Source organism: Netta rufina, assembly GCF_964035555.1.
Source record: "Netta rufina genome assembly, chromosome: 10".
Classification (NCBI taxonomy): domain Eukaryota; kingdom Metazoa; phylum Chordata; class Aves; order Anseriformes; family Anatidae; genus Netta; species Netta rufina.
Genome location: NC_140133.1, coordinates 6,457,110 through 6,479,775, shown reverse-complemented (window position 1 = coordinate 6,479,775; position 22,666 = coordinate 6,457,110). Strand labels below are relative to the sequence as shown.

Here is a 22,666-nt window from a genome sequence, read left to right as displayed (position 1 = left end):
TGTAGCTGTGTAAGCATACTAATATTTAGAACTGAAACAAAAAATTTCCATTTGTTGGCACTGAAATTATGTCTAACTAATGGGTAAGTTCTTGATGCTTTTATCTGTTTGAAGTGTGACAAGTGAAAGTGAGAAACCTGCAATCTAGTAAAAAATATGCTTGACGCAATACGTTCAGTAGAGTGTGGTCAGCCTAGTTTTAAGAATGGTACTTAGAAAAAAAGGTTCACAGACAGATCACCTGTCCTAAATGTTCCCAGCCTTTTAAACCACTAAGTCTAGTAATAGCTTCAGCCATTTGCTGTGTTTTTCATTGTTACAGGGGGCTTGTGCAGCTTTTTTTTTTTTTTTTTTTTTTTTTTCCTCTCTCACCTAAGAGAGATAGCTGGGAAGAAATGGTAGTAAGGAGAAGAGGAGGATGTCCAGTTCCTATCACAGTCATGACATTCTCTTAACAACTATGGGATTTACTTTATTTTCCTGCCACTTTCTTCCCATCCTCTGGTTTGCTTCATTAGGCATTCACTTTCTGAACGTGGTAGTTATGATACGCACAGCTGTGAGCTGTAGTAAATGTAAAAAAGAGGAATGAAATTCTGGAAGTTTGTGCAAGCCTATAGGTATGAAAATCCTTAGATAAATTTACTATGTATACAACTCCAACCCTGATGTGTGTTTTTGAGCAAACAACCTTTGTTTATTTGATATGAAATTTAAATTTCAAACCAATCTTTTTATGAAAGGAAAAAATAAAAAGATATTGCTGCAGTTGTGAGGCTTTCATGTTCCTGTTAAGTAATAAACACCTGCCCCAAGTTTTTAAATTGAAACTTTAAGAAGAATTGATTCTTCTCAACCAAAGTCTGCTGTTTGCGCATTATAAATATAATTACAAATAAATTAGATTTTAAAATGTAACATAAGCAGAGGACATAAGCTGGTATGATGTTCAGAAACATTTTGTCCTACAATGCAGTTTATAATCTGTGTAATGAAAAACTATTTCATTTTACTATGTTCTTTGGCCTTTGCCTACAAATCATTTATGTGGTTTTAAAGAATAGCAAGACTAACAAATCGCTATAATGCAGCATTCTTGCTGAAAGAACAGAGATGTTTAGCTAAGCCATAAATCACTCCTGGGAGTCTATTCCCAGTTGCTCCAAAGAAGGGCTGAAGGCAAGCCTGTGAGCACGTTTCATTTCCCCTGACGAAAGACATGTCTTGCAGTCCATCTGCACTGCAGCAATTGGGCACATACATTTCAAAATGCACAGGGAGAATACACTCAGGGTCTTCTCCTTTGACAAAATAATTGCCCTCTGCAGGGCATATGGAACAGCTTGTTATTCACACACAAGTCACTACATTGTGCAAAGATGGTAGATATATCGAAGTATGTGGTGGGAAAGGCAAAATCTAACTTGGATAAATCATTGCTAACTGTTGGTGTAAATAAGTGACTGGGATCTAGCTTCATGCCTCAATATACAGCTCTGTTTTTTCAACAGCGTAATATTGTGACTATAATTTTGTGTGTAGCAAATGGGGTTTCAGAAGTCCAGCTATGGCTTTGCAGAGTTATTTCAAGCTCTGAGCAACCAGTTTGTCTCCTTCCCCCCCACAGTTCTTCCTTGTGTTTCTTGCTGTTGCTCCAGAAGCAACAGCAAGCTGAGCAGGCAACAGCAGGTTTTGGCAGTTTGGAGAGACTTGTTGAAAGAATGGGGTCATTTTGTAATTTCCCTAGGGCCTCTAGGCCACCTGGAACCTCTCCCAGCTATCCCTGCAGCCCCTTAGCAACCTTGGCAGGGGAGACATCATCCGTCTTTCAGGGAAGCTCAAACTGCACTTTTATATTAGACCTCATGGCTAGTGGGATATGCCACTGGAGGGAGACAGGATCCACACATTAGCTCGCTCAGTGTGTTATCATAACAGAAATTTTCAGTTTATGATGATGGCACCCCACCCCCAAAAAAAACTAGATAAACCCAAAGAGCTATTTTGCACTTAAGTTAATGTACATTCTCAGGAACACTGAAAGAACTGCTAATGCTATCAATGAGTGCAGCCTGGCAGCTGCTCTGGAAGTCAAGTCCCACAGCAAGAGAAAAGCTATTGGTAAAATTTAATTTGTTACAGGAGAACTTAAAAATTGGTACAAAAATATGGAATGAGGTATGGATGGTAATAAGGGAATTGTAACAAGGGACCTTGTGCATGGTGAGGATAATCTGTAAGGGAAGCAAATAAAGATTTTTGCACCATCTCTGGGACAGCTACCAGTGGGTATATGATGCCATATAAAGAGAGGCACTAGAAATATTCAACTATTCAAAAAATTGCAACAGGATTTTTGGTTAATCCTTGAAGACACATTCCAGAAGAATGAGTGGAAAAGGAGAAAAAGACCACTGTATCAGTGGAATGACTTTCAACTTGCAGAAAAAATGTCATTTACTGATTTACCAAAAAAAAAAAAAAAAAAAAAGTGCCCTTAAACATTATTCTTTCAAGAGAAGTACAATGTGTACTTTCTCATCCCCTATACATTTCTGAGATTCTTTTTTATCTCCATCCTAGAACAGGAAAAGAAGTTGAACTCTCAGCACAATCCAACAAAGAAAAGGCTGGGCAAGGTCCTGCAGGCCTGAGAAATAGTAATGGCTGACATGTATTGCGTGCACCCACAAACTGTCACTGCAGAGGCACCATGCTCTAAGGGTTGACCATGACCCTGGAAAGGTCTGTAACTAAGGTTTACACTATAAGGAGCTGGGTTTCACATGCATTTTTCCTCAGCAGTGTCCTAGCTGAGATTGGTACTGCGGTTCACCTCTGCAGGTATTCTCTGAATTAATAGAAATACAAAGTGGGGTGGAAGGCAGAAAGGAAAGAACAGAAAAGATACCTTTCCCCAGGTCAATACCTAATGGTTGGGGACCGCGCTGAGCTGTGGGGCTCTGTATGGCCATGGCTACATGTGCATCCTACAACTAGATATGTTTTGCTGCTGCTCTTCCCTCTTCCTACCGTGCTTTTCCATGAGCACGTAGTTTGCATGACACTTGTGCTTACATGTGCAGTTTATTTGCAAGGGCATTGCAGGAAAGATGAAAAGAAGTGGCAGAGAAAAGGCAAAGAGAGGGAAGGTGAGAGACAGCCGATGCCAGCTGCTGGCACGTTGCCTGAGTGCATGTGGGAAAATGAGCTGCTTCTCCAATTGTGATTGTCACCAGCTGCCAGGCAGCTCACAGCAAGGGTCCAGATCCAGGAGAGCAAATTGGAAAAATGAGGAGATGTGTACGTTTGCAGCTGTGGCTTTCTGATGCTCTCTACTCCAAATATCTATGCAAAATTTCTGATTATTCTTTCCTTACAGATAAAGCAATTCCTCTTTGTATTAGTATTGTTTTCATGTAGGCCATTGAAGCAGTGTTGGTTGTCAACTATAAAGTAGTATATGACTAAGTATTGCATAATTGCTTCTTCCCTATGCATTTTAAAGTGTTTATATATGTATATAAATAAAATGCTGTTTTTTATATAATAAAATATAAAATAAAATATATCATATAAATTTCCCATGAAGATAAATGACAGGATGGGATGGTCAGCATGTCTTCTTGAAGTTAGTATGACTTCAGACTTGTGACGCATTTCATAACTTGGAGACACTCTTCAAATTATTTTCTATGAAGTAAGTCTCTTAAGACATACATTTATTCCCGTGTTAAATGACAGAACATTTTGTAGTATAGGAAGTCCTGCAAAGCTCACTAATATTTTTAAACAGATCTTCGTTAACTGTGTGTGTGTAGATTGCTGTATGTTACCATATTTTCCCATATGGGTGTTTTTAGTCATCTGCTTTAAACAGGGAGGCTCAGATAAACTGTGAATTCTGTGGCTATTTGCACTAAAATGCTGGCTGCAAATATATTGTATTCCTTCAGAAGAACAGAGGCAATGATGTGTTTTATTACTCGAGTGCCAACCAAACACTGCTACTACAGTTTAGGACTGTAAATAAGGACAGGAAAGAAAGCATTTGCTTATCACAGAAGCAATAAATGCATTGTGTAAATTTGTTACAAACTTGGCAGGAAATCATCAGATGTTGATGCAGTTTGGGATAAAAGTTCACCAATCTTTCATTTGTTTGTTTATTTTCAACCCATGTGAACCTTTCAGAGAATATTTGAATAAAGAAAGCACAGCTGAGTTTATCTGGAATGAGAGACAGAATCTGGTTCCTGGTGATTTTGTACTTCAGCCTGTGTTCACATATTGGTAACTTGGCAGAGTAAATCACAAAATATTTCACACAGACCAGAACTTTAAGGAGAGTTTTTACTTTAAAGAAGTATTTTCATTAAGTCTTTTTGCTCTCATTACATTTTGAAATAAAATCTTGTTTAGGAATTAAAAATCATATTCTTTATTTAAAATAGAGAAATAATATTTGAATTCTCAAAATAAACTTTCAAACTTTGACCAGATTCTTTTAATATTTGACATAATGTACAAATAATATGAATTAAATCTTCATTCTCCTGCAGAATTTAATATTTGATCAAAAAAGATCAACACCTTCAACAGCTCCCTGAATGTGAGCTTTAAGAAGCATGGATCCTGAATACAAATTCTCAACTGCATTTTTTTATTCTAGTGCTTTATTTTTTTTTTTTAATTGAACTTTGTTTTAATAAAAAAAATTCTGCCAATTCTGTGTTGTAAGCAAAAGATTTTTCATTGCCCAGTTCTCTTAAAAAAAAAAAAAAAAAAAAAAAAAAAAAAGATTTTGATGAATGTTGAGTGGCTTGTTTACTAAAATACTGCAGTTGGGTATACAGTTCCTGCTGTCACTCTACACACAACTCATGCTTTTAAAACACTCTAAATCCATCTGTGTAAAATAATAAAACAACATGGTGACTCTGAGGGGTGTGCATGAAATGGTGTAGTGAGAGCGGGCACCTTCCCAGCCTGGAGGTCTAGATGCAGTTTATCCATCCGTGAAGGTGAGCAGAACATCAGTGGTAAACGATTGCAGCAGTTAACTCACTGCCGTTGCCTGAAAAAGGTATAGCTGGGACACTAGCCTACAGTGAGTTACTATCCTATTGAGGAATGCAAGAAATGTGAAGCATGATTAGGGATTGCAAACTAAAATGATTTGTCCTGTATCGTGGCAGCCACAACAAACTAGTTAAGGTGGTCCAGAGACACCATATTTAACCGCAGGTATAAAACTAATGTGTAAGTAAGGTTCCTGCTTTGCAAATAGTTGCCTCTTTCATCATTGGAGAGAGGAAGGTGTCTTGAAAGTATAACTCAGTCACCATCTGCCTGAATCAGACTCGTTTTCAGCCTGACTAGGCAATGATTTTCAGTACTGGTGTGTCACTGACACCTGTACTTTTGTACTTATATAACTGCATGGCAGATTTTCAGTAGTTTTTGTCACAAAAAGATTAAGGCAAAAGGAATAGACATTAAATAAGTAACTTGTTAAAGAAATGATGCTGCCAAGCACAACTCCAAATAGTAAATATTAATATTTCTCTATTTTAGTCTGAGGGATTTTCCTTCCTTCCTTCCTTCCTTCCTTCCTTCCTTCCTTCCTTCCTTCCTTCCTTCCTTCCTTCCTTCCTTCCTTCCTTCCTTCCTTCCTTCCTTCCTTCCTTCCTTCCTTCCTTCCTTCCTTCCTTCCTTCCTTTTTATTTTTTTTAATTATTATATAGTGTCTTAGATTTTGGCTTTAGCTTCAGAGCCATGCGTGTGCAAGTAGAAGTGGTGTGGATTGTCAAAATATAGGGTCAAGGAACAAAAGACTAGCAACAAGTGGGAAAGAGGTAGAAATTAACAAAAACATGGTCCTTTTTTTGTCTTCTTTCCATCACAATGTATTGAGCACTGTAGAGTTTTGATACTTCTGTTACCTTTCAGAAGGAAGAGAAGCATACAGGTTATTCTGAGGGAGAAGTGCAACATCGAAGATGTTTTTGCTTTTCTATTTTGACAGAGAGATAAGTAATATATAGCCTTTCATTTTAACTCAGTTTGCTGTAGACAGTGGTCAAGAATCCATTTAACCTTAATTGTTGCTTGAAGACATTTATTGGCTTTTCGTTTCTATGTGCTTTGTTGGGCTGTCATGCAGACAGTTCTGTGGATTCTTGGCTGGCTCCTGTTACTTGTCTTCTACATTTGCATTATGAATATTTTTATCCAATTGTTTGAATGTGATTGTACAAGTGACAGAAAACAGGCCACCAAACATCAGAGCAATGCAGTTTAAAGCCTGTGGGTTACTGGTGACATGCAGCCAAAAGGCTGAGCAAGCACTGGCAGCAGCACTGGCCAGAAGGTACATGGCAGGGGTGAGAGAGGTGATGGGACTCCTGGGCTTCCTGCACTGATCCTGGAAAAAGAAAGTCACCTTAGGAGAGCATTTCCATGGTGTTATACTCAAGTCATTAACACACACAAAGTTATAAAACGTTTTGATACAGCTTAACTAACTGGACTAAAATTGGTATATGTTTGCTGTATCCTTTCCTGACTACCTGGGTTTGGCAGCAATTAGAAGAGGACCCCGGGCTATGCTTGCACTGATTGAATATATTTTTTACATATGTATATCCAAACATGTATTTATGTCCATATTTATAATAAGTGCATAAGTAGCTGAAGTTAAGCGAAGAATATTTTTGTTGGGCTGTCTTGATAGTCATTTGAATCCTTTGAGTTTTATTGTCTTAAGTCATATTAAACAGAAAATGACAGTTCTCAATGAAAACAGGATTTAAAACATTTCAGATTAACTGTATGGTTTTTCTTAGTTTTCTGGGGCAATATTTATCAAGCTAGAATGAAATTTTCCACATTTGTAGCTTTGTTGAAGGCTGAGTGACTAAAACATGATTAAGTTGTAATAGAATTATACACTTGGTTATTTTGAGTTGTTGACCTATATTATCAGTGCCAATATTTAAGGAGCGTGTTGCACGAGATTTCAGTTCTCTGTGTTTTGAGAAACTCTAAAAAAAATCTGCTATTTTAAAAAGGCAATCAATTTTAAATTGTTTTTTTTTTCTTATTTTTTCTGCCTCAACATTCAAGTTTTATTATGCTAGTGAAGGGCAATTTTTAGATTATTATGCGGGTAGTGTGAAATCAGTGCTATTTCCAGTTAAACATTTATTTGTGTAACAATGATATTTGTCACTTGGCAACTTTAATTGGTTTATTAAATACATTTTTTTAGTTGACATTCTAGAAACATTCCTGTTTGGTTTCAGTTTTTTAAAAGCATTTCCATTCACCTTTCCATTTGGTCTTTAGTCAATAAGTAGTTTTCCAAACAAATTGACTATAGTAGAGGTATTCAGATATCAGCTGCAAGCTGTACCACAGTCTTGGTGGGTATTGTAGACAATTAAATGGTTACAGTGGCTTTTCAGATAATTATCTCATGCATGATGCTCCTTAGAACACTGGTCTGCTCATTAAACAACAGTGATAACTCTACAGGGCAGTATTTAGGAAACAGTGGCTGTCGTCCATCCCCCCTTCTCCCCCCCCTCTCCTCTCCCCCTCTCCTCCCCCGTTTTTATTTTTTTCTTTTGGGCAGGGGGAAGCTTTACGCATTAATAGACCTGAAATTAGAATGTAGCCTTCCTAGTTCTGCACCAGGGCACCATTCCCCGTTTTGTGGGGCAGTCAGCCAGTAACTCAGGAGGTCATACTGGAACCCTGCCTTGGACTTGGTGAAAGGCTGTCAAAATGGAGTTGCAGTGGGTTTAGAAAAACACAGAATGGATAATTAAGTGGTGGAACTCACTACCAGAGGATGTTTAGGCCAAAATTATAAATTCATTCAATTCATTGGGTAGGTCAATTGTGAACTTCTGAACACAAGAGCCCACATATAACCTGCAGTTTGAGCATGTTTCTGCTGGATAATTTCTGTCCAACAATGTTGGCAAGTTCCCCGTGCTGGGGTGTCCATCCTGCAGGTGCAGTTTCCTGTGCCTATGCAGGAAGTTTATGCCAGCTAGTCAGAATATGTTTATGTGAACAGAAAAACACATATCAGTGGCTGACTGCTACAGATTCATGATTAATTTGTATCTTTAATATTTTCAGAGTAATTGTTTGTAATTTTCACAATCCCTTTCATGGATTGGTGGGAGAAATTGTGCTGGAAGTTGTGCAGATGTAGAAACATAACAGTCCTTGTTTGGGTACCTGCAGTATCAGGTGAGAGATGAAAAGAACCAGAGAAAGGTTCTCTTCATGTGAGGAAACAGCTAGATAATGTTAGTTAGTAAAATGGAGAGCAAATAATTTCTTCTGCAGTACAGAGGGTATTAAAGGAAGCATACAAAGCTGCCTTGCAGATCTTTACTGAGAGCTTCTTCTAAGCCTGGTGGACAGCAGGGGAGAAAGGCAATATATTATTTACTTGAAAGTATTTAAGATAATATGCAAAGAACTTGTAGCCCAGTACGCAGTCCCTAGCAATAGACATAAGAAGATTCCAAATGGAATATACAATATTTGTCCCTTGAACTCTTTGGACATGCAAATATTATCAACTCAGGTGATTTTCTGAGCTCCATGTGGCTTTTTATGCTCAGAAATTCTCAATGGATTTCCCTTCCATGTAGTTTTCCAATCTTCCCTACAGCCCATGAAAACTTAGCATCCGCACCCTCTCTTGGCAACCAGTTCCACAGGTCTGCTCATTCTATCAGTAAGAGCAACCTCCTCTCCTTCTTCCTTCCATCCTTCCTATTCCTACAGATTTCCTCTGATTATGCAAAATTTCTTGCGTTGATAGTAACAGTTAACATAAGATCCCTACTTATTCTTTCCTCATCATTCATGACTTGTTGAACTGTTCTGACATCCCAACTCAGTCACTTCTTTTCCAGAAAATGCCTTACGCAACTCAATTGGAATGTCAGAATAGTTGAGGCTGGAAAGTACTTCAAGAGATCATCTTGTCCAGCCTCCCTGCCCAAAGCAACTTCAAAAGGTTGTTCAGAGCCATGTCAGGTTGGGTTTTGAACATCTCCAAGGATGGAGAGTCCACAATCTCAGGCTGATTTCTTACAGTGTTTGACCACCCTTGCAATAAAATATTTTTTCTTATGTTTAAAAGGAATGCCTCATGTTTCAGTTTTTGCTCATTGCCTCTTTGACCTTTCCTTGGGCACCACTGGGAAGAGCCTGCTTTCCTCTTCTTTACTTCCTCCCTCATCAGGTGTTTATACACACGGATAAAATCACCCAGGTCTTCTCATACCCAGGCTGAACAGTCCCAGCTGTCTTGGCCTCTCCTTGTATGTTTTATGCCATAGACCCACCCTTAATCATCTTTGTGGCCTTTCGCTGGACTCACTCAGTAAGTTTGTGCGTCTCTGTACTGGGAGTCCAGCACTGGACACAGCAATCTGTATGTCCCAATGGTACTTGGCAGAGAAAAAGATCACCCATCTCCCTTAATCTATTGGTAAGGCTCTTCCCAGTGCTTAGCCCAGGGTGCTGTTGGACTATGTTGGTCACATAGCTGAATTGTGGTGAACTTGTGCGCCGTGACCTTCCAGATTGTTGTCAGCTAGCCTGTCTGAATGTGTGAGTTATACATACCACAAAATAAAATGCTATTTTTCATTGTGTTTCATCTTCTTAACCCTTTCCAATTATTTTGGAACTTTGTGAGTAGACTATAGTGAGAATTGGATGGAGTATTCAAGAGGTGGGCAAATGATGGATTTATTCAGTTGTATAATTCTATTCTTGACCTTAGTGTTCCTTGTATTACTTCCTTAACAGTGCCTATCACTTAATTTGCTTTGTTGACCACTGCTATGTTGTAACTGTCTAACATAACACCTTTATTATTTTTTATTATTATTACACTTTTAACATATTGCTTCCAAATCAAAATTATCAGTTAAGAACCATTATGTCAAAACAGAATTGCTTTTTCTCATGTATATTACTTTGAATGTAATTAAATGTTGTCCATCATTTAATTTTCATAAAATGCATTGTTGCAATTAGCTATCATTCTTGTTAGTCAGGGTAACTTAGTGTCACATCTTTTTTTAACTACCATCTTTGCCAGCCAGATCGGACTAACCTAATGTCACGGTTGTGAAGAAATTGATTAGTAGAGGCACAGGTCATTGTAGTATTCCACTGGTAGCCCCAGTTTACTGAAGAAAAAAAAAAAAAAAAAAAAAAAAAAAAAAAAACCACTACTTTACCAGGTGTTTCCTGTCTTTATTATCTTTTATTATCTTTATTATCTTTTATTATCATTTTTTTTCCTTTCTTAAACCAAAGGTGCTTAGTTTTCTAAACAACTTTTGGTGACAGACATTTCTAAAATCCTTTTGAAAATCAAAATAGGCTTATACCACCTTAGTTCATATGTTTGCTGACCACTTCCAAAAAAAAAGTGGGGGTTCATTTTTTTATTATTATTATTTTATTTTTAGTTTCTAAGATTTACCAGCAGCTTCTGATGTTTCCAGCACCAAATATAGAAGGAATGTAGGGAATAGAAAGAACAGGCTGTGGAAACAGAGACAGAAGAATTTTGAACTGGTAATGCTATAGAAACTTGATTAGTTTCTTAATTTTTGAAATGCAGCTGCCAGTGGCACAATTCCAGCAGCTGGGCCAGAATCCAGTAGTGAAGTGCCCATCCATGGCACTATGCCAGTGTAGTTGAGAAGGGGAAATATGTTCTTTACCTCTGGGCAAGTCAATACTACAGATTTTTTGCTTAATTTGCCTTTGGGTTCTTGTTTTTTGGCAGTGGCTTGAGAAAGGCAATGCTGTGGTTTAGAAAGCTATGGTCTTATGACTGCTGCGCTCTGCTTTCCATGAAAAATCAGTAGAGGTGGACCATTTTCTTACAATTACTTGCTGACTGCAGTCACTGAAAAATAGATTGTATGCATAAAACCCGGAGCCATGGAAAAGATCACCTTACAGACATTAGAAGTTAGAAGTGAAAGGGAAAATTAGGTGTTAGAAGTGAAATATGCAACTAGAGTAAGAACATCCAAGACTTCAGGTGTCTAGGCATCTTCAGTTCCCACAGGTCCCACTGAAAATCACCAGGGACTGCTGAAAAGCGGAGTTCATGCTCTTTGATGTTAGGTATCCTTCTGATGAACCTTAATGAAGTGCTTCCAACTCCTTGTGTAAACAGCAGAGGGAAGTGTGTTCCCCTAGAGGGTGCTGTATGATACCCATGTAAGGGCTGCATAACATTTCAAAAGGATCCAATCTCTCCATTGGCTATAGGAAAGCTCAGGAGGGTTCATTCTTAGTTTAAACAACCCTTATAGTGTCTAACCTAGGTGGCAGACAGACTTTGGCATAATGGCTGTATTATAGTCACCATTTGGAAAGAGCAGGACTCAAATGACACAAGAATCCTACAAAAGCTTCCAATATGGTGATAGCTTTCCTGGAAAAATTCTCTTTTTGATGTGACAATTTCTCTTTGATGGTGCAAATAGTTTGTCTACAGGCAGGAGCTCTCTTTTTTCTGAAGTAAACTGAGTCCACTCTGGCAGTTATTTTTCTGGCATCATATTAGACAGCTTTTTACTTAATTCTAATGGCAGCATTTGTTTTTCACTCCAATTCAGGTATGTGGAGGCACAGCCTCCACAACACATCTGGATTCTACCTTGTAGTACAGCATCCCCCTTGGGTGGACAGAATAGTTATAGCTTGCATATGGCCATACCAATTCAAAAATTTTGCTCTATTCTGAGGCTGCTTAACAAACTAACGCACGCTTACACACTGAACTGTACATGGCTGTACATATACATGGCTGTATCACGCAATCATGTTGCATAACTTTGCTGTGGAACAGTCTAGTGTATAAGTACTAAAAATAGAATAGGTCCCAAGCGTGCTACAGCCTTGTTCTCATACCATGGGAGTTCCACTTCTGTCTAAATGAAAATATTTTTACTTGAAAATAATCTTTAAGGTGTAATTTTAAAGTCTGTGTTTGAGTTGCAGGTCTACAAAAAGCAAAAGGTCTTTTTGTCAGTTGTTGTATTAAGGACAATTGTTCATGTTGATTGACAGTTGTTGTAAGGAAATGCTTTTTTCAATGTATTTATCCTCTATTTTAAGAATAGTTCCTATGCAATTAAATGTGATTATTTCAAATATTTTTAGTTATATTTCATATGTGTTCTAGTTGGTGCAGGGCATGAATATTAATTGATTAATATATCTGAAATCTTTGGCTCAGCACTGAACTGCAATAAGTGTTTAAGTACTATCACCTATACAATATAAAACATTTTCCTCCCAGGTCAGATTTTACTTCAGACCATTATGTACCATCATTGGACAATGGACAGTGTGTTCATTGGAAAAAAAATTGATGGGAATTTCTTTGTGGAATACTTAGTTTAGTATGAGGTTTAGGCTGTTTTCAAATAAGAGTAAGAATTTAAATCATCCCTATATTTCTATAATGTATTTACTTTTGATTCAAAATCTGCTCTTTATGGTGTTAAAAGTGCAGTTTCTAAAATAAATATTCTTAAGAAAATTTAAAAAAACTTGGGAATTATCTTTTTTTTTTTTTATAGAGGCTAGGTTAAGTAACCATTTAAAATAGTTTTCTCTAATTTTCCAAGTTAGATGAATTCTTTGAATAATGATTCATGTGCAGTATATTTACTGTTACAATAAATATAACAAAAACAATATTGTTTTTAATATTTCCTGCGTTCCTCCAGCTTCAAGGATGCCAGATAAGAATCTTAAGAGAGTATCAGGAGTAAACAAAAAAGTACTATCAGAGAATGGTCTGCTTTGAGATATTACAGCAACTCTGTAATAGAAATTAGGTATTTTGCAGCAGTCACTGCTAAAAACAGGCAATCCTACTACATTTGCTAATTCCTCTGCTTCGTTTCCCCCGCACAACCTAAATAATAAACAATCCCCAGAACTCTGCTTTCTGGCAAAAGTTATAAAAATTGAATATTTAAAGAAAAAAGGCCTTAAAAACATTTTGGTTGGAATTCATAATACAGAAATTAGGATGATTTCTGCCATCAATCACTCAATTCAACTGAGTATAAATATACTGAAATACTTTGGACTGTCCATAGGCACTGGATTGTATGTGGCAACGGTCAAATATTTCATTCTGAGATCATTTGGTGATGGTGCTGCAGTCAGTAAAGAGGAACACTAATCAGCACTCTCATTTTAAAATTGTTATCAGCATTTCTTGTGTTTATTTAAAAGAATAAATTGAAGGAGCAGGAGGAGAATGCTCTTAAGAAATCAGTACACTCAACTGCAATTGAAAGAATTAAGAGATCTGCAGCTGGATATTGTTACTTTGTGGTTTTTCTGTAATGATGTTAAATTTGGGGGCAAAGTTGCATGGATGCATGGGGCACATGGGGTGTGTTCTCTGTGATTAACCAAGTTAAGGAGACATTTGGTAAGAAACAAGTAAAAAAATATATAAAACATTTGCAGTCCTTTTAGCAGTTCAGTTCTTTCCAGGTTGGGATTTCTCTTAATTGAGGTGCTGGTTTGTGTATTTGAATCTTACCCTCAGAATGTGTTGAGTCTGGGAAGAGAGTACAAAGCTTCTGTCCTCTTTCTCGTCTCCTGTTGCATCATGGTGTACAAGGTAATTGTGAGGATGTCAAAAGAAAGTCCATAATCCAAGTGAATTGCAGGTTTAGAAGACTTTAAATCAGAGTTTGGAAATCAGACACTTCCTAAAAGCCCACAAAGCCTGTGTCTGATGCCAGCATATGGACTTGGTTCACTGCCTTTCCCTAAACCAGGCACACATAGCTGTTATCTCAAAGGAGCATTCAAACCCGTCATTATCTCAGGTAGCACTTCGCAGAGAAGGGAGATTTGGACTAATGTTAATTTCTATTTTAAGGGATATACACCCTAATCTATATGGGTGCACTCACAATTATAGAAGCAGGGCAGTACACCAGTACAGGTGGTTGCTAGTTTTGGAATCATGCCAAAGCAATTAAGATATCTCCTAAATTTGGGGTTAAGGAGTTCAGGAAAGTAAACCAGTCTTATAACAAACATTTTCTTTCAGTCAGGAAAAGCAGTCAGAGAGTGAAAGCGTTCTTCCTGCAAGTCTCAGAAGGAGCCTCACTGTGCCTTGCTCCATCTAGCACCTGACTTTCAACATTGGCTGGCAACACAGAAACATACTACTAGTGTGGCTCCTGTATTGAGGAAGGTCCTGTTCCATTTTATCAGGGTGGTACTTGGCTAAGTCATGCCTGGGTAAATTAGCATTTAAATGTGTAAAGTAATCTAAGCTATAGTGTTGGTCTCCAAAGGCAGCAGTGAATAAACAAAACTTCAAGTATTTAGGTCCTTCTCCCCCTCAACTCACCATTCTCATAATGAATATGCTGTATTCATCCCCTCTGTAAGTAACATTAGCAGAAGGTAGGAGAGAGACTGCCTAGCAACCCACAGAAATCCCAAAAAGAGGTAGAAAGGAAGTGATTTTCATGTAATTATTCACTTCTACAAAAGCTGTTGTCAGGTAGACACTAGAAACATAGCTGTTCTATTATTCGCCTAACCTACTTTTAATCTTTTGAGAATCACTACCATTAAAAAGAGGAAAAAAAGAGCTTAATTCAGCCATTTTCTGCCTGGCCGTTTAAGTTGTGTTTTCCTGCACTAATGAAGGCAGCGCTTTCAGAAACTGCCTTGTTTAAAAAGCTCTGGATAGTAAACTTCAGAAACAAACTAAGTCCAGTATCCAAAACTCAACATTTTTTTCCTGCTTCTCCACAATACACTGTTCATATTTTGTTTTGGTTTAGTTTCCCATTTAATGACATTTCCCATTTAGTTGAAAGAGTAACAGGATAATTTTTTTTTCCTTTTTCTTTTTTTCTCCCTCAAGAAGGCATTTGGGGATAGGGGGCAGGGGCTAAAGAGCTAGCTTACTTGGGTAATAGCTAGTGCCAGCATGCTTGGATCCCACAGGGTTTTTTTACTTTACTTAGTGACCCTTGGGTTTAAGAAGTTTAACTTTATGAAATAGCCTTTTGCTTAATTTCTATTTCAGTGTGTTTTTTCAAATTAACTGTTGGAAAACAACAACAACAACGACAAACAAACAAAAAAATTTTAACTAAGTACATACTAAGATCAGAAAATTAGCCTTTTTATATTCAGGCAGGATAAATTATGCAGTTACAATTAACTGTCTTGATTCTGCAGTAAAGTAAAAATGATAAAGTTTGTTCTTTGATTTTCTCTGTAGGCTTCACAGGAATAAGGTACATTATCAGCATACTGCTAGTGAGAAAAGAGCAGAATACATACAAGGAATGGATTTATTCACTTTGAATGTCTCCTAAGTGTTTGGGTTGTTTCTTTGAGTATAACAGTACTTTGAACTGAAATATGTATTCATTTTGCACATTTGCATGGCACAGACTTTCAAATGATTTTTGTGTGTTAGTTGCTATTGAAGAAAAAAATCCCAGCTGATTATGAAAGAATGACTTGGAGAATAAATGCAAATTGGTAAATTTTCTTTCTTATGCTTTTAAAAGAGATTTCAGCTGATGGCAATGAAATTATCCAAAGAATAACCTTTTGCATTCTGCAAGGGAATTTTAAGCCCACTGTATGTTCTTGCTCAGTCTGGCCATCAGGACGGATACAGGTGTTTTGGCCTCATTTGTTCTCTGTCCATTTGACAAAGTGTTCTGCATTGAAACTGAAAACATGCAAAATAGATCGGCCTTATTTTTTGTGAGGTGTCGTGAATGTATGATGTTCTTCATATTGATTAGCATATGAGGAACATAGGAATTGTCTTTGGAAAAAAAAAAATCAAAAAGGAAAAGCACCCATATACCTGTTACTTTCCTTCCAGTGTATACCTATCCAGTCTTCACAGAGCAGTCTGCTTATCATCCTGCTGCTCTCTGCTGCTATTGCCAACTATGCTACACCATGCCCAGCGTAGCAGTTTATGATGTAGTTGAATGTTCTTCCTAATGAGAAAGATGCAAAAACTTGCTTTAATTGGAAAAAGATCAAAGGAAAAATGCTCAGTCCTCGACTACTGCCTCTTTTATTATTTTTCTGAGAAGATATATATATATATATATATGCATGTGTGTGTGTATGTGTGTAGCATATAGCAGAGGAATGTAATAAATAGTTGTTTTGGAAACACTCTGGGAATGATTGTTATAGTTGCACGCTAGCATACACAGAGCAGGCACACTTCTGTAGTAGCATACTTGTTAGATTCCTCGTGTTTTAAAAATCTGTCTAAGTGATAATAATGTCATTTTTAAAGGGACATAGGATATAAGTCTGGAAAAAATAGTCTTGTAAACGTTTTTGTGTTAGACATGTAATTAATGCCTTCAGCTCTGAGAGACCTACTCTTTAAATGTAGGTGCTACTTTGAGATTAAGGCCTGTCATCTCTACATCTATAGCATACCAAACACCAGGCTGGCTTCACTGACTCAGGCAGCTCAGATGTAAACCACTCACCTCAGGCTCATGGAACACATGGAGTAAAAGCCAACCTGAAGATGCTAAGCCTTGAGGCTTGGTACAGATAGAGAAGTTCTGTAGGTGATGTGATTTTTGACATTTTCCACATACTCTCCACACATTGTGTGAGGCACTGACACACGAACATTAAACCTTTCAAGGTGTGTGGGACATAAACTCTGGCAATGCTCCTGTTTCAGTTTGTATTGCAACAAGTTGTTTTATTCAGGCATTCTCAGTGTTAAAAAAATCTGCAACTGTTCAATGCTTTTACCTTAAACTTTTATTTATTATATCCTGACAGCATAGGCTTGTTTTGTTTTTTGTTTTTTGTAAAATCCTTATTTGAAACCAAAGCTCTTTAAAATACAAATACTGCTGAGATTCATCAAAAGTGATGAATAATTGAAATTTAAAGAGAACTATGAAGTGATTGCTCATTCTCTGATAGCAAAATGGGAAATAAATGACTATTAACATTTGGAACATCATGTTTTAAGAGAGTGAGTGCAGCATTTAACTGGCCTGTAGGATCTCCCATATTCTCAGATGGAGTGCTTGCTTATGGAATCATCAGTAACCACTCTGCAGCTAAACATGCTTTGAGTTTTGCAGCTGAAGTGAGTAATCAATCTTACTGTTAAGAATTTTTTTTTTTTTTTTAAATACATGTTTATGAAACTACACTACTGGGATACGTGTTTCAACCAGTACTCAAATTCCAATGTGAAATTAATTCCCTTGATTTTGATGGAAATTGGGAAGCAAACTGAAGTGTGTGGACAAATAATAGCAGCCCTTACATGTTTATAATTTCTATCGGATCTGTTAACTGTCAACTATGGGAGAGATCGTGGAAAGACAGATAAAAAAGGTACAGATTTTGCTTAACGGAAGGATCCTTATAGTGCTTGGTCATTGTTCCTTTTATGTATGGAGGAATAGATCACGTGGATGTTGCAGTTCTTTCAGAACTCCCATTACTTTTAAATCTATCCAAGCTGTCTTCTGAAACTGGAAGTATCATGGTAATATGGTACCATTAGGACATCTGTGAAACTTAGCTTAAAATGTTGCAAAGAGAGGAAGCATGACGTGTCTTTCCTTAGGTATAAATCTCTGAAACTGTAATACACAGGCACCTACAGCCTATGCATAAGCCCAGAGTAGCACCAAGAACCCATCGCTACTCTCTGAGTGTCTTTGTTGATTCTGTGAGTGCAGAATAGTAACGCCGGGAGGAAATCATCGTGACATCTCTCCTGTGGCAGGACAGATGCAGCTCTTCAGTCAGAGCCACTTGTAATGACATTGACAATATTTTTCTGTTTGATATAGAGCTGGGAGCCTTACGGTCTAATGCCTTCATTCATTCCTGCTGCAGTGCTTTGTGAGTAATTACTTGCATACACCATCATCTAGATACTGCCTGATCTTTTGAGCTTCTCTGGTTTTGTGTGTGTGAATTTCATCATATCTTTTAAGCCTATGTAAAGTCTTTCATATTTAATGTCACAGTGACAATTGCACTAGCGTTACACAGTGCTATACTTATTGGCTAACTTAAAGAACTAGAGAAAAAAATCACAGCAGATATGAGAGTAAACTACTAAAAGGGTGCTGTTACCATATGCAGGGTGCTTGTGTGTACAGACATACATAACTGACTACAATGGACTGAGCAGAGATATGCATCTGAATAAGAATGGGAATGTTTCAGGTGATTTAATGCTGTGCTGGGCTGTTTCTAAACAATCATATTCTTTTGGTTGCTTTTCCCATTTTTACTATTATTTGAGCCACAGAATGAAAAATTAAACCATAAAGTAGTGTTTATCCCAAGAGCTTGTCAGCCCAGCCTGCAGACAGAGGCAAGCAGAGACAAGGCTGACCGGGTCCTGCCTTCCTCCAGGACACAGGCACTGAGGAGTGAGATGCTGAGCTGTGGATTTGTGTGCTTAACCTGCCATGAACAGAATTTCCAAGTATCACGTTTTTAACAAACCCCTCCCACTGCTTAAAATATCCTCAGCATGTCTTTTAGGTGTCTTACATTTTTGCTGTAAACTAATATGCAAATATTAGCCATGCACAAAAAGACAGAATAGTGAAAAATCATGGGTATCTACCTAGCTGAGGTGTAAAATGAAACTTTTCAGGTGAACACATGCTTTTTTTTTTAAAAAAAAAAAAAAAAAAAAAAAAAAAAAAAACTGGCTATCTTTTAGGAGGACCAGACTGAAAATAATTACTTGATTTTTCTGTATTCCCCAGACGTGAAACAATTTTCCACCATTTCAATTACATTCATCTGTTTGTCATAACACTTTGTGGAAGTGCTGGTTAAAGCCATTTTATCCTGGGAGCTTGTTTCGTGCAGTCACAGGAGGATTCCATAACAGCTTTGCAGTGCTGTTTGCTTTGCTCTCAGAGCAAGAAGGCACTTCAGGAATGAAGTGTGGTCTGAAGAGGTGAATGGTATTCTCCCAGTGATTTGATACATGGACATGGTATGGACTAGGCTGCAAGGGCTCCTTCCTGAGAGCAATCTTGTGGCTGCTGCAGGAATCCCCATGAATCCTGATCTCTGAAGTTTCCCAGAATAGGCAACATCAGAACATTTGTGAAAGGATTTATTTAAGTGATTTATGGACATAGTATCACCTGGAAACTTTGTAGAAGCAACATGAGAATCTAATTCTCCGGAGCAGTATTCTGTTGTCTTCACCACAGCACATCTTTTTCCTTCTTTGTCCTTCTTCATTCATTACATGTCCTGTAATTATGGCAATAAAAGAGGCAAGAGATTGTCTAGACAAAAGGATCCTCTATTTGACTAGCTTGATTCATCATCTTGGACAGAATACGGAGTAGTATTGCAGTCGTGTATGTGAAGATTGAGTCCTAGACTTACACACAAGAAGGCCAAATTAAGGTTACATAGGCATATTAATTTCTGGGTATTGCTGGCTTTTGAGAGCTGGACTTTGCAAAATAGCATTTTCCATTTTTAGTTTAAAAAAATTTATTCTGTTTAGTGGAATTGTGTTTGTTCCTATGTAAGTTAGTCATCAGCAGGACACATCTGAGACCACTGCTTGTGCTGTGAATCAGGAAAGCTGCAGAATAAAGTCGGAGAAAGCCTCAAAATGGGGAGCAGGGCACAGACAGCTCTGCTGTTCCCCTTCCTGGTTAGAAAATAGAAAGTGAAGAGACTTGCCTCTTCTCACCGTCGTGCCTTCTCACAGGTCGTGCCATAGAGTTGAGGATTCTTTATGTCACCTTCTCCCTCTGGGATAAAAGTTTCGTCACATGGGCTCATTGAACGACCTCTTCTTTCCAACCAGCAGGCAGCAAGAATTATTTCTGCACAAGAGTCAGCAGTAGCTGTGCTGCTGTATTCTGAACTGGTGTTTGCGTTCTTCTGGTTTGCCGATACTAATGTTAAAGTGGTGCTGGGCTTGGCATGTTTGGGGATCAGCTGTACCCTGGAGGCAGATTGTGAGCACAGAAGGTATAAAGGTTCTGCCCCTAGATTTTAAAAAAAATATTAAGTTATAACAAACGAAGGTTTTGTGCTTTAATTTTAATACTGTTTTGGAATGGAATTTTTTAATATATGAGGTAAAGAAAAGTAAGGAAAAAAATCAGTCTTCAAAGTAGGAGTTAGTGGAAGACTATAAAGCGTTTTCAGCCCCCAAATTTATGAATGCATAGTATTGAATTGACTTAAATATCACTAACCAAAGGATTTTCAAGGTACTGAGTATATAAAGCATGAACAGGATGTTCCCTGGTACAGGTTCTTTCCTCTGGAATTTACCCATGCCAGAAACACATCAAGCCCAGTCACATTTCAGAAAAAACGTACTCCTTTTGTCCCAGCCTTTCACCAGCTGCTGGCTCCAGAATCCTTGCTTTGCAGTTTACTGGCAGTGTTTTCTTTGTCTCTGTCCTTCAGAATTTCATTGTTCTGCAGAATCCTGCTCCATTCATTCCATGTACTTGGAAAATGTTGCAACTTTTAGTCTAAGCCAGATATTGCAAAATTACCCAGCTAATGCAGTACAACGATTGGCCACTCTCAGAAATATTATATAATGTTTTTGTTGCCATAAGCCAGGTGGATGGTGCCTGGATTTGTAAGCCATATCTACAAAGGCCCAGTAAAAGTTTTCATGAGAATAAATTTCCCCAAGAGACAGTTTAAGAATGACTAAGACTGGGTGTGACTAAGACTACTAACAAACAATTTGTGTAAGTCAACAAAATCTCCAACCCCTAATGAGAGCTGAAGTCTAATACAAAATTTGTCAAATGGTCATGAGCTGTTAGGGCAAAAAAAAGTAAAGAAGTGATCTGTACTATCAGCTGCTTGCTTTCCAAACTTTGACATGTTCAGGCTTGTGACAAAATAGAAGAGTTGGTCCATCTCATACTTTTCCAACTGTCAAAAACCTACCTGTGATTTCTAAATTAATTTCCTGATTCACTTCTTTGATCAATTGTAGATATTTTTGCCACTTTGGAAACCCAAAATTGAAATATTAACGGTCATCACAAATTCTGTCACTGGTACTTCAAGTCTATAACCCAAACAAAGCTACACAGATTCTGTTGTTCCATACAGTAAATAAAATTGCTTTCTTCTAATTTCTTCAAAACCAAAGGGCTTTTCAATCTGATTCAACTTTTATATATATCTGAACCCTTGCTTACAGAACATGTTTTTGTTTAAAGTATCTGCTGCTGTTTTTATGTTGATTCTCAGTCAGATGTCATTGTTCTTAGTGGAGATTGTTTTCTTGAAGGAAATGATACCACTTAAGGCCAGATTTTCGTCTTTTTTTTTCTAATTAGGTGTGCAGGACCTCCAGAAGGATGTGCTCTCTGCTGTTCTTCTCAAGCAGCTCTAGAGTTTCTCACTTCGGAATACAATTCCACTTTGCCCCCATTTCCACTAGTACTTACTGTCCCAGGAATAATCAGACTTTGTGGAGCTGGCCTGTGCCAACAGGAAAGGCTAATGCTCATCTAAGTGCCATACAATGCACCACAACAATACGGTGTGTAAAAACTGAAACGGAAGGAAACAGCAGATTCTACGTCTGCTGATCCAGTTTCCTAGCTTTTGTTTGTGCTTAAGAAGACCGTGCATTTTCAGTTGACCTATGCTACTTACAGCTTTTTGGGAGCTTCCAATCTTGTTAAAAAGCCTGTCTGTCAAAAGGCTTTTTCTCTGTGCAGTTTTTCCCTTACCAAGTGGTGAAACTTTGAGATGTAATCAGCTGTATCTTATTCAGTATGACAGCAATGAAACCATTTAAGACACTGATGCAAATCAAATCTGATGTTAATGTTATTCCTAAACAGAAACACCCTCAATTGTTCCAGAAACCAAAGACTCACTTGATCACATGTAAAACAAACACATCCCCTTCATACGTTTATGAGTATTGTATTACCATTAGTACAGTCATGAAATCATTACCTGAATGGAATTTTATTTTCTTGCTGTCTCAGACTCAGAGTAGCAATTGGCTACATAGCTATTGCCTCTGGTTATCAGCCAGACAATGCTTTGTTAGTTCTCTGAAAAGCACTTTGGTTGCTCTGCTTTAAAAAGCAACTTACAGAGCTCAATCATCGCAGGAAACCAGGAGGTGGAATTTATTGTATTGGAAATAGCGCAGCTGTGTAGCTGTGGCTTCTTCACATCACTCTCATGATGAAATCAGGAGTTAAAAGATATTCACCTCCAGTAGTAACACACCCAGATTTTAGTGGAACTAAACTAGATGAAATAAACTGTTTCACTGAGGTGTTTTTGAAACTAAAAAAAATTATATTAATTTTTTGTGGTTGCTGTGAAGATAATAATTGTGTTGTGTCAGTTTGTGCTTTTTTTCCTTCTCTTTTTTCTTATTTGTGATTTAGTGTTTTCATCAGTTTGGGATATAAATGTTGCTATACTGGTAATTATAAATTTATTTACTTGATGAGCTCTACAGAACTTATATTCTTTAACTGTACAATGACTGGAACAACTATGTCCT

At 37.6% G+C, this 22,666-nt stretch overlaps 1 protein-coding gene across 1 annotated transcript in view; it reads left to right on the top strand.

The window, feature by feature from the left end:
• Positions 1–22,666, top strand: part of SLC6A11 (solute carrier family 6 member 11) — a gene marked incomplete at both ends in the record, with an annotated part of 92,399 nt that overhangs the window by 50,049 nt on the left and 19,684 nt on the right. The window lies entirely within an intron of this gene.